Source organism: Artibeus jamaicensis, unplaced genomic scaffold (assembly GCF_021234435.1).
Source record: "Artibeus jamaicensis isolate MK-2021 breed Jamaican fruit bat unplaced genomic scaffold, CSHL_Jam_final contig_3126, whole genome shotgun sequence".
Lineage (NCBI taxonomy): Eukaryota > Metazoa > Chordata > Mammalia > Chiroptera > Phyllostomidae > Artibeus > Artibeus jamaicensis.
Genome location: NW_026521723.1, coordinates 1859134 through 1870998, shown reverse-complemented (window position 1 = coordinate 1870998; position 11865 = coordinate 1859134). Strand labels below are relative to the sequence as shown.

The window sequence follows — 11865 nt, the reverse complement described above, 5'->3', positions numbered from 1 at the left end:
GGGAACATCATAGGGAAGAACACATTTGTATCACTGCACACTCAATGAAAATGTAATGAAATCTATACAATAAGAGATAAAAGGGGAATTGAAGAGTTTAAGAATTTGCTTCAAAGACAAATATATTATTACTACTGCTGGCAGTCAAACCCACAATAAGCTATATAGAAAAGCAAGTGGAAAACATGGTAATTGAATGCACTGCAAAAAGATAAATTAATGACACGTAAGATGATTTGCATGGAGGAGCGATGAAGCTGACCCCTCAGATCAGCAGCAGATGTGACTGCAGAAATGAACTAACAAGTAACTCAGAGAACATATTTGAAGGTATGAAAAAAACATTAAATGAAGGACAATTTAAACAAAATCATTATTAACAAAATCTTATTCATTTAAAAATCTCCCACCAGATATATTGTGATGAAAACACTGGATTTTAAGGATAGAGAATAATATCTGACACAAATTCGGATGAAAACACATTACCCCCAGATACTAAGACAAAACACCAGCCTCACCTCACATATCTTTAGCAACATGACAATTAGGTAAGATGATGTCAGTGTGGATGTTTTGACATAGCCCTTTTCACAATGTTTCTCTTGTGATAGAGAAACATTGTGATTTAACTTAGCAAAGAATTCTTAGCTTAGTGTTAATAATTTTTACAATTGCCTAATATGCAGGACAAACACCTGTTCTCTCTGAAATAAGCACCCCATCCCTGACACTGCTTTGCAAAACATGCTTGTGTGTTTCATAAGACTGTCTAATTTGCTCTCTTTCATATCTAAAATGTTAATGGTTGATGACCTTTCATTATAATTTTGTTTTTAATTTGTCCTTATATTTGCATCAGCTTTTCTTTATATATTTTATTGCTTCTTTGTTGCATGAAGTTCATTGCATTTATATATTTTCTATTATAGTGTTCCCTTTGACAATTGAAATGTTATTTTTGGTATGATTTGATACTATTTTTAATCATAAATTCTAAATTTGTGTGATATTAATATTTTTATTCAGGACTTTACTTTTTACATGTGTTTATTGTGACTTTGAGCAATATTTACATCCAATCTTCTTGAGACAATTTGTTTTTGGTAAATGTTTCATTATGTCATATATTTTGAAAATATATTTCAGATGTTTTCTTTATAATGGATACACTTGTATATTAAGTTTTATATTGCATGATTTTAGGTTTTTGTGTTTCTCTTTTTTTCTTTTCAAAATTTGAATTGTTTTTTTCTTTTTTATCTATTCCTAAAAGACAACTTTCTTTAATCACATCTTCCTACCCAACCCTACAACTAGAAAAGAATAATTGCTTTTAGTTTTTTTTGTAATATTTTGTAGTCATCTGAACTCTGAAAGTGCTTATAGACACAATATTTATTAACTTTACCAAACAAATCCAGTATATAGTGTACTTAAATCTCTCATCTCACCCTGGCTGATGTAGCTCAGTGGATTGAGCACGGCCTGTGAACCATAAGATCGTGCTTCGATTCCCAGTCAGGGCACATGCCTGGGCAGGGGATGCACTAGAGGCAGCCATACATTGATGTTTCTCTCCCTCTCTCCTTCCCCTCTAAAGATAAATAAATAAAATCTTTAAAAAATTTTTCTCATCTCTTTTTTTTCTCAATTCTGTTTTGCTAATATGCTCTGAGAGCTTTTACAGTCTTTTAGATCTAAAGTACTATTGGTATTATGTCACTTAAACTTTACTTCAAAATATATAAACTTTAATGGTTTTAAATTTAATTCAAATTATGTTTTCATTTATTGTAATTTTAACATGTAGTCGTCACAAAACACCACTTCATTTACACAATTTTCTCTTCAGTTGAGAATCCATTTTCAAAAAATACAGTCATATTCTAAATATGGTTAAATCCTACTGTAGACTGCACGATGAAATTTGACCTCAGTCAAATTACTATTAAAAATTCCTTAAACTACAGAATTATGAGGGATCTGAGAGATGTTCCGTCATCTACAGATGCTCTGAAGTCCTCACCAGGACCGTGTAGTCGACATGAGAGCTGTGCACAGGGAGCAGACTCAGTTTCATCCCAGTGTCCTATTATTTCCGGTTGTGTTTTGGGAAGGTCTTATTATCCTAGTTTGAAAAACCACTATTTTCAAAAATCTCTAAGTAACTAATTTCTGTATTTTACATGATTGGGAATATTAGTCACTACATACGTACTGCATTCTCTATGAGGATGCACAGGAATCAGTCCTTTCTCTGTTTTCATTAAATAATTGTGATTCTGAGCAAAATTTCTGCTATTATATTAATATACCACAAATCACATAACCAATCTTGAAATTCTTTCTCTTGGCTACTTGGATCTCCAAGTTAAAATTATGGCAAGAGGTTGACATAGTCTTGTTCTCGTACACATTTTTACCTGAATTCTCTTTTTTCAACATTTGTTTGCATAAGATGTCAAATTTTCATCTAATAATTTTCATTTTGATTGTCGTTTGATCCACAACGTTTGTATATCAGCCTCATTAAGAATAAGGCGAAGTATAAATTAACAATAGCATTGGGCATCTGTAAGGTGCACATCACACTGACAGGCAACACTACAGATAGAATTTCAAGCAGAATATGTTCAGAGTTAAATGAAGGTGCTTAGTGATATCAAATGGTAATAGGAGGTGAGTTCAGATGACTGAAGTGGTTAGCAAAAATTTCATGAAGGAGGAAAGATTTAAGCTTGGTTTTGAGTGATTGATCAGGTGGAGAAATGGGGAAATATTTTTGCATTTAAAAAAGGGCAAAGGAGAAAACTAGAAAAGTGAGTTTGAGGATTGGTAAAAGCAACTCTGTCACTGGAATAAAGGTTTCCGTAAGTAAAAAAGGTAATGCAGTTAAAACAGGCATTGGAACAAGAAAATGTTAAGATATTGTTAGTAATTAAAAGCTGTAAACTTTATTCTTCTGGCACATGGGTGTAATCGATAGTTGATGGGAAAAACGTTAATGCTGATGAAACTAGTTTTAAAAGAAAAGATTTATCTTGCAATAACGTCATGGATAGCATAAAAGATATTATGATAAGTGAAATAAGTCAGTCAGAGAAAGACATATACCATATGCTTTCACTTAAATGTAACTCCACAGAAAAAAATATAAAATAAAACAGAAACAGATACATAGATATTTGGAACAGACTTATGGCTGCCAGAGGAGAGGGAATGGAGGACCGGGTGAAACAGTGAAGGGATTGAGAAGCACACATTGATAGTTACAAAATAGTCATGGGGATGTGGAGTACAGCATAGAAAATACAGTCAATAATTGTAATTACTGTGTATGGTGCCAGGTGTGGGTACTGGAAATGTCAGAATGACTACTTTGTAAAGTGAATGGCTGTCTAACCATATACTGTACACCTGAAACTAACACACAAATAGTAAATGTAAACCATAATTCAAAGTTAAAAACATCAAAAAAGAAATGGTCAAAAGAACAAAGGATTGGTTAGAAAAGGTTGCAGAGACAAAGATGACCATTTGGTAACCATTTTAATAGTTCAGGTACGATATATAACGCAGACTACACATGTGTAGTAAGTGTTCACTGAGTAAATTAATGGTAGACATAGTAAAGGAAGGGATAAGAGGGACAGGAAGCACCATTTACTGAGATGCTTGTGAAAATAATTACAAATAATAAATTGACAGAATTGAAAATGAATTGCAAAAGAAGATATAGAAAATATTAGGAATTCAGTTCAGAGGCTTGTGAAGTTTTCAAAAACAGGGAAGGAAAAAATAATAACACCTTTACTGAGGACAACTAATTAGATTTTAATAATTTGTATTTGAGGGGGAAAATGTGGATGAAATATCAAAGTATATTTAGAATAAAAATTACTAGGCAGTTTTTTTGTTTTATTACTGATTTATTCTAAGCATTTAGAAAAGTGCATGGCACAAAGTATAAGGGGCCCCCCAAAATTTATTTATAAAAATATTTATAGTTAAGTATTTATTTTTAACATGTTTATACTTCAGTAAGCTTCAAAGTACTCTTCATTTGATGCAATACACTTATGGAGATGTTTTTTCCACTGCTCAGAACAGTCTTTATATGAATTGATTTTGATACTTTTTAGTGCTTTTGCCATTTTTTGCTTGTTTGTTTCACCTCTTCCACATAGACAAAGTATCTTTTTCTGAGGACTGTTTTCATATGGGAAAACAAAAAAAAGTCAGTTGGGGCAAGACAGGTGAATAGGGAGTGCGGGGCCCATGGGTCACGCTGTTTTTGGTCAAAACTGCTAAACACTCAGCATGGTGTGGGCAGGTGCAGTTGTAAATCAGCCATCATGAGATGGGCAAACGTGTTGAAAGGGTCTTCAAAAAAATTTCACTGAGGCCAAACGCAGCCTCTCACAACAACACTAATAGGTACATTGATACAGATGGGTTTTTAAACACTCACCTAGCCAGGGAAGCCTGGACTACAAGGGGTCTGCCCTTTAGAAGATAATTCCTGTTTATGGGGGTGGGGTCCCCCCTCATAGGTACTCAGTATGTGTTTCTTAAGTTTAATTGAAGTATTTAGGCAAAATACTTGACTAAAGTTTATAAGAGACATTATGTACACTAATAATTATGTATTATTAAATTATAAAATATAAATAATATAAAATATATAAAATATAAAATAATATAGGAGTTCTTCAGAAGCATACACACAACACTATTTTAAAAGTGAACATTTATCATTAAAGTGACATACTTTATCATTACTTTACTTGGATTATCTCACTAAATATTGTGAATAATATGTGAGCCAAGATTGAATTCACCATCAACTCATATTAAAAACTTAAAAAACTTCCCTGGCTGGTGTAGTAGTGGATTGAGCAGCCTCTAGACTCTTTCCTTGAAACTAATATGTTTCTCTCCCTCTCTCCTTCCCTTCCCCTCTAAAGATAATTAAATTTACTTACCCATAGATTTATTGTATTTTATTTCACTTTTATATTTTTATTGTTTGTGCTATTAGAGATGTCCCATTTTTTGACCTTCGCATTCTTCCATTCAGCTTATTCCCTCACTCTCATAGTCAGTCCCCACACTATTGTCCATGTTCATGGGTCCTTCATGTATGTATGTTCTTTGACTAATCCCTTCACTTTCTGTCAATCAGTCCTCACCATCCTCCTTACCTCTTATAGCTGTCAGTGTGTTCCCTGATTCCATGCCTCCAGTTCTATTTTGTTCATTAGTTTATTTTCATTAGATTCCTCTTATAAGTGAGATCATATGATATTTGTTTTTCACTGACTATCTTATACCACTTAACATAATAGTCTCCAGGTCAATCCATGCTGTCACAAAGGGCAGGAATTCCTTCTTCCTTTATTCTGCTGTATAGTATTCCATTGTGTAAATGTACCAGTTTTGATACACTCATCTACTGATGGGCACTTAGGCTGTTCCCAGTGCTTGGCTATTGTAAATAGCACTGTTATGAACACAATGGATCATAAATTTTTTTGAATTGCTCATTCATGATTCTTAAGCTATAATCCCAGCAGTGGGATCACTGGATCAAAATATAGTTCCATTTTTAGTTTTCTGAGGAAATTCCTCAAATACTGTTTTCCACAGTGGCAGCACCAGCCTGCATTTCCAACAACCACGCAGTAGGGTTCTCTTCCCTCCACATTCTTGCCAGCACTCATTATTTGTCGATTTATTAATGATACCCATTCTGAATGGTGTGAGATGATATCTCATTGTGGTTTTAATTTGCATCTCTCTCATGGCGTATTTTCATGTGTCTCTGGGCCCTCTGTTTGTCCTCCTTGGAGAAGGGTCTATTTAGGTCCTTTGAAAAACAATCCATTTTTCAATTGGATTGTTTGTTTTCCTGGTGTTGAAGAAATATATAAAAAACCCATGTGAGTTCTTTATTTTGGGTTTTAAACCCTTGTCTGATATATGATTGGCAAATATGTTCTCCCATACAATTGGTTCCCTGTTCATTTCGATGTTGGTTCTTTAGCTGTCCAAAAGGTTTTTATTTTGATATAGTCCCAACTGTTTATTTTTCTCTTTTATTTCCCTTGTCATATGAGGTATATTGGCACAAGTATTGCTATATGAGATATCTGAAATTTTACTGACTATGTTTTCCACTAGGATTTTTATGGTATCCTGACTTACAGCTTTTATCCATTTTGAGTTTAATATAGTGTATGGTATAAGTTGTTGGTCTATTTAATTTTTTGTGGTAGTCTTAGCCACAGCAATCAGATGAGAAGAAGAAATAAAAGGCAACCAAATTGGAAAAGAGGAAATAAAACTGTCATTATTTGCAGATGACATAGTAATGTACATAGAAAACCTTATAGGTTCCACCAAAGAAACTACTAGATCTAATATATGATTCAGCAAAGTAGCAGGACACAAAGTCAATACTCAGGAATTGATGGCAATAATTTACTATCAGAAAGAGAAGCTAAGAAAACAGTCCCATTACTATTGCAACAATGACAATGAAAATAAAGCATGTAGGAATAAATTGAACCAAGGAGGTAAAAGCCCTGTACCTGGAAAACTATAGAACACTGAAAAAAGAAATTGAGAATTATGCAAATAAATATGCTTTTCATAGATTGGAAGAATTAATATCATTAAAATGCCCATACTACGCAAAGCAATCTACACAATTTAATGCAATTTCCACTAAAATACCAATGACATACTTCACAGTTCTAGAACAAATATTCCAAAAATTTACATGAAAGCAAAAAAGACCCAAATAGCCTTGTCCATCTTTGGAAAGAAGAACGAAGTTAGAAATATCACAATACCTGATATCAAACTATACTACCAGCCCACTATACCAAAACAGCCTAGTACTGGCATAAGAACAGACACACAGACCAATGGAATAGAAGAAGGCCTCCAGAAATAAACCCATGTCTTTATGGTCAATTAATATTTGATAAAGGGGGCATGAGCATACAATGGAGTAAAGATAGTCTCTTCAATAACTGTTGTCGAGATAACTAGACTGGTACATGCCAAAAAACAAACAAATAAATAAAACAAAAAACACTCCATAGGTTTAGATGAAAGAGAAAAAGTTTGTCTCATACTTTGTTGGAACATTGTGGCCTGTTGTGCATTTAACTTATTCCTTCCAGTTTAAAAATACAGGTGGGGATAAAGTACAATAGATTTATATTTATGAGTATGTGTAACAGAGCTTATTCTATTATTATTATTATTATTATTATTATTATATTGTTTTTCATACTCAAAAGTATAACCCTACTTTTGCCCCACCCTATATCTTGGTATCTATTAGATAATTACTATATCATATAACTTTTCCTTAGGAGTATGATATAAACTGAGAACAAAGATTAATTTAGAGAAAAGAGTCTAAGGAGCTGCATAGAAGACTTTTCACTATTATTACATAGAAAATAGTACACTGACATTATTAGATCCATTTGGCATTCACCAAATTATTGAATAAAACTTGGTACAGACACTCACATGGTTGTGTGCCCATATGGTGAATAAAAACAGAAATAAAAAGAAACAATTTCACTGTATCAAAAAATAATAAATATGAGAAAATGATATTTTTACTTTTTCATAACAACCCATATCTAATTTGGAAAATATTCATGGGGTCTATAAATTGCAATTACATCATTTGTATATTCCTTAAAAAGAGAAAAAATAAACAGGAGATCTGCCACTAACACTGCTGTGTTCATTTAAATTTAAAATTACATACGAACTGCTTTTCTATGATGTTTTCTTGATTTTCTCTTGGTTCAACTTCATTGATTGAATGAGACAAAACATATGGTATTGAGACTTCTCACTGATGTTTTTATCAAAATTGAATAAAATCCAAATGGTATAGTATTGTCTAGGCTGAATAAAAGTCCTGATTTTATGGGCAGTTGCCTATATTTCTCCTTAAGGTCTAGATTCTTTTGCTTGTTATTCCATTAATATTTATTAATGGAATTAAAAGTGATGTTTTTACAGTCTTGCCTCCTCATATAATAAACAATAAAAATGAATATTTTAATAAAAAATTGCCTGAGTCGTTAGAGGTTCTAAAAATAAGAGCCAATGATTATCAAGAAGGGTGGGGGAGGAGTCAAATCAGGAAGCCGGTGAACTTTCTGAAAATCCTAACTGGACAGGTCACATAAGAATGTGGGCCACCATGCACATGATTTTGTGAAAGAAGGCGAATTTGTGAATAATTCCATAGGCTCAAAAAAAAAAAAAAAAGGAAATTGCCTACAGGAAGGCAAATCTGTCTGTTACAGATTCTGAGGGGAATAAATTCAATGTCACTGTAACCTCCATGAAATATGCCCAGTACAGGTTTGAACTGTCAGCTCTCTCAGTTACCATTTCTTAATATTTGAGTTCTTTTATTTAGTACTCTATTCATCTTTAAAAGTTAGAAATGACCAGTATGATTTTCCTTTTATTGTCTTTGCTTGTGATATGAATTTATTTTGTTTCTTTTTTTAAAAGTATTTTATGTAAGATCCTGAAATCCACTCCTACTCATAGACACTGTATTTTTCTATTGGCCATTTTGTTAAATAACAGCTAATATTGTCTAAAATCCCTTTCCTGTAGTGTTCCTAGTTAGAGTTTGTCCAAAGAGCTACTTGTGGGACATTTTAAGAAGGGAAGGTGGAGTAAGAGCCACTCTACTCCAAATGCAATTCTGTGGTCACCTAGGTGACAGAGAGATGCAGACATACCCGGGGGGTGCCAGCTTGTTCTCTGTCTCCTCCACTTGTGTCCATCTCTTCCACACAATGGCTGACAACCTGATAACGAACAGTAACCCCAGACCTAAACAGAGGTAGAAGTTACAGAGGAACAATGGCTTCCTCTCAAATTCCCTGTACCTTAGGGACTGGGTTTTCTTGGCTTCTCCAATTCCTCTCAGGCTTGCACTAGATTACCCAAGAAAGCAACTTCAGGCAGAAATTAGTGACTTGTTTTCTGATCTTCGAACTCTTCTCTTCCACCCTTCACTTCCCTTACCTCCTTGCGTGACTGTGAGGTTTAATACCTTTATTGTCAACCTGATTCCACAACCACATAATGACTCAATGGCTCTGATTCCCTGGCTGAACCCCGAGTGATACATTAGCTTTCAGATTCAGCTCAAATATTACTCACTGAGAGAAATTTCGTAGGAAAATATTTACTCAGTGACTCCCACCACTTGTATCCCATAGACTAGATCAAGTACTCTGCTAAATATCTCATACTGTCAGTATCTATTACTCTTTGGGTTACAGCTATCTATCTGCCAAGCTATCCATCTATACATTTTTATATTATTGTCTGTCTCAGCAATAAACCAGAAGAACTATTGGGATGGAAAAAATATCTGACTAGGTTTTCATTATTTATACAACTGTTACTACAGTGCTTGGCATTGAGCACACACTCAATACACATTTGTTTAATAAACAAAGGAATATAAAACTTTTATTTTATGCCCATGGCTTTAAGCAAATATGAAACTCTGTGTGTGTGTATCTATTCAGCCATACATTTATGGCTCAAATTTAATCAAGAAAACTAGATTGGTATAATTGTACCCCATTAAAAACATTTGTAACATTTGGAAGCATGATTCATTTCCTTAATGAGAATGATAATGTAATAGGGCCATGAGGTATATAGCTAGACAGGCTGCTCTACACAACTCTAGAGTGCTATTTGTATAGTCTGGGATATAACTGATTCACTCTAAAGTTCTACAATACAGGGGCTTCGATTACAAATGCTGGTGACTAAGGATCCATCCATACCAATGGTAATTTCTGATGATATTATTGTGAATAATATTTTAACACATTCTCTTTCCTGAAATCATATAAAAGTAAGCACTGTTCATTGAAAAATTAGTTTACATTTGTATCCATATACTAATATTTCCAAATGACAGAAACTTAGCCCAATTTCTCCAAGCAAATCACAAGTTGATGTAGTAGATGTGTCAGTCAATTAAATCATGAATACAGAAACTACTAGAGCAGGGGTGTCAAACTCATTTTCACCAGGGGCCACATCAGCCTCACAGTTGCCTTCAAAGGGCTGAATGTAACTTTAGGACTGTGTACATGTAACTGCTCCTTAACAGTTAAGCGAGACCTCAGCACTGCCGCTGGGTAGAAACAAGGTGCCAGACCAGATAAAACAAGGCCGAGGGCCGGATTCAGCCCGCAGGCCTTGTGTTTGCCACCTGTTGGAAAAGCTAGGGCAGCGAAGATTAGGAGGCTCCTAGGAGACTTCTCAAACCAGAGAATGAAGGGACTGTAAAACACTGTTGTTGAGAGTGCCCTCTGCCATCCTGGCATCTGTCTCTTGCTTCAACATGGTTTGGATGCATCAAACCTAGGGATGTGCCTTCTTTCCAACTACCATCCAATCTCTTTTTTAGTCACCACTTTTGGAACCACCTCAGCCATCCTCAGCCTCCGAGACCGGCCAAAACTGTTTTTTCTTTTATCTTAATTCTTTGTTGCCAAGCAACATTGAGTTCCCAAATTCATCTGAATCATTCCCCTGAGGTAGAAGCTGCTGTCAACTGCCTGACCAATCTTTATCTGCATGCCTTCCACACCCACTTCTGTCTGGGCTTCTGTTTCAACTGTGAGGGTGTAGCTTTGCAGGGCATGGGACACTTCTTCTGAGGGTCAGCCCAGGAGAAGTATGAGGGCTCTGAGCATCTCTTAAAGCTGCAAAACTAACATAGTGGCCATGTTCTATTCCAGGACATGGTGAAGCCTTCCCAAGATGAGTGGGGTAAAACTCAGGACACCATGCAAGCCGACTTGGCCTTGGAGAAGAACCTGAACCTGGCCCTTTTGGATAAGCACTCCCCCAGTTCTGCCTGCACAGACCCTCATCTCTGTGACTACCAGAAGAACCATTTCCTGGACGAGGAGGTGAAACTCATCAAGAAACTGGGCAACCACCTGACTAACATCTGTAGGCTGGCCCACCCCAGGCTGGGATAGGCAAGTATCTCTTCGAAAAGCTCACTCTCAGGCACAGCTAGGAGCCTTTGGAGCCCAGAGGGCTTTGAGGGACCCTCTGCATTTCCCTACTATCTAGCTTTTTGCCTGATCCTCTCCCTGAAACTACTAGACACCCTTTGAACCACCCTGGAGCCCTCTCCCATCTGCAGGACCAAATGGAAACAATAAAATGTTTTTGCAGAAAACAAAAACAATGACAGACTAAAACAAAACCTGCCATTGAATTTCTCAGAGGACTACAGCCATGAAGTGGACAAAGCTCAGGGAAACACATGGAACTTACTGCAAAAACGGATGGCTGACATCTGCCAGAACTACATGCCTACTCATAGCTGAGGACCGAAGAACAATGACCTCTTTCCTTCCATTTCCCAGGTATTTTGAGAATGCCTCTTATTGGTGAAATCTAATGAGAAGTATTCTTCAAATGGCAAGAGATTATGGGAAATCCAGTTTCCAAATTCTAGCTCCTGTTATGCATACATGGGAAAGTTTAGAAGGGAACTGTATATCTGACATAGTGATAGTTTTTGATATAGAACCTCGTGTCAGAGACATTTTACCTCCTTAAACTTCAACCAAAAATTTAGTTTTTCTTCCTAACATTGTCTTAATAAAATTTAAGGCCCTTCTAAAAGTGATAAGCTTGTACAATTTTATTTTGCACACATATGCCACTTTATTCTTAAATAATAACTAACTTTTCTAATTAATCTCTTGAAGGAAAGTTACAATACATGGATAGAGATTTGAAGCAGCATAT

At 35.2% G+C, this 11865-nt stretch overlaps 1 pseudogene; it reads left to right on the top strand.

Annotated features, from left to right (window-relative positions):
• The first annotated feature begins 251 nt into the window (after positions 1-251).
• On the top strand, positions 252-11122 carry LOC119058046 (ferritin light chain-like; annotated as a pseudogene).
• Positions 11123-11865: the final 743 nt, after the last annotated feature.